The 1,458-nt window shown below is 58.3% G+C and overlaps 1 protein-coding gene across 1 annotated transcript in view; it reads right to left on the bottom strand.

Annotated features, from left to right (window-relative positions):
• Nucleotides 1-1,458, bottom strand: part of NCLN (nicalin) — a 24,923-nt gene that overhangs the window by 486 nt on the left and 22,979 nt on the right. The gene's annotated exons all lie outside the window — the stretch shown is intronic.

The raw sequence follows: 1,458 nt of genomic DNA, 5'->3' as shown, positions 1-1,458 counted from the left end.
CGGGCAGGGGCTCCCGGCGTCTCCTCTCTGATCGTGCATGTGTGCTCACACCGGACCCAGGGCGGCCGGCTCCCGGGCCTGGGCGGCTCGTTCGCAAGTCCGTAGCCTGGCCCCGGGACGTCTCCCAAACTCTCCTCCAAGAAGTTCAAAGACAAGGAAAAAAAAAAGAATCCCCCCAGTCTTGGAGAGCAACAGAGAAAAGCTCTGTAATTCAGTGTTTCAACCACCGCTGGGCGGGGAGAGGGCCCCTGTCCCCGCGGGGCCGCCTGGGGCGGGGCAGTGTCCACTCACTCGTGCTCGGCCCCAAGGACTGGGGAGCGGCGGGGGCTCCGGCTGTGGGGGTGGCTGTGTCACTGTGTCTTGGGGGGTGGCTGTGTGTCACTGTGTCTTGGCCTTCACGAGCAGCCTCTGGACGGTCTTGTAGAGGAGGCTGAAGTGCTAGGGACACAGCAGGAGAGAGTGAGGATGTGGGTGGGGCTGGGGCCCCAGGCCATGTGACTCTAAGCTGAGCCAGGGGACAGGATGCACTCAGAGACATCCAGCCCAGCTCCTCCAGGTGGGCGGCCCCCTGCCCCACTGGAGCCTGGGCACTGCTCACCTGGACAGCCACATAGGCCATGCCGAGGTAGGCAGCAATGCCAACGGCCAGGAGCAGGTCAAAGACGGCTGGCTTGACTCTGCGGAGAAAGCAGGGTCCCTGTGGTTGAGGACGGTGCGGGCCAGCAACGTGGCCCCCTAGACCCCCGTGGGCCATGGCCCCCTCTGCTGTAACCCACAGGGGTAAAGGGCTCCAGGCCCCGCTGGCCGCCACTCACCTGTACGCATTCATCACTTGCTTCAGCTGGTCGTAGAAGACAAACTCTGGGTCCCTGGGGAGAGAGCACTTTCTCAGGGGGCACCACTCTGCCCAGCTAGTTCTTAATAAAGGGTGTGTAGAGATGGAGACTGGGTGTGGTGGCTCACATCTGTCATCCCAATACTTTGGGAGGCTGAGGCAGGCAAATCACTTGAAGTCAAGAGTTCGAGACCAGCCTGGCCAACATGGTGAAACCCTATCTCGTACTAAAAATTTAAAAAAATTAGCCGGGCATAGTGGTGGGTGCCTGTAATCCCAGCTACTCAGGAGACCGAGGTCCGAGAACCACTTGAAGCTGGGAGATGGAGGTTGTAGTGAGACAAGATCACGTCACTGCACTCCAAACTGGATGACAGTGCGAGACTCCATCTCAAAGACAAATAAATAAATAAATACATAAATAAAAACGCTTTAAGTTTGTAGAGATGGGGTCTTGCTATGTCGCCCAGGCTGGTCTCCAACTCCTGGGTTCAAGCGATTCTTTTTTTTTTTTTTTTTGAGATGGAGTCTCGCTCTGTCGCCTGGGCTGGAGTGCAGTGGCCGGATCTCAGCTCACTGCAAGCTCCGCCTCCCGGGTTTACGCCATTCTCCTGCCTCAGCCT

The sequence above is a fragment of the Mandrillus leucophaeus genome, unplaced genomic scaffold (genome assembly GCF_000951045.1).
Source record: "Mandrillus leucophaeus isolate KB7577 unplaced genomic scaffold, Mleu.le_1.0 Scaffold8, whole genome shotgun sequence".
Taxonomy (NCBI): domain Eukaryota; kingdom Metazoa; phylum Chordata; class Mammalia; order Primates; family Cercopithecidae; genus Mandrillus; species Mandrillus leucophaeus.
The sequence above is the reverse complement of the archived record's forward strand: the minus strand, read 5'-3'. Positions and strand labels throughout refer to the sequence as shown.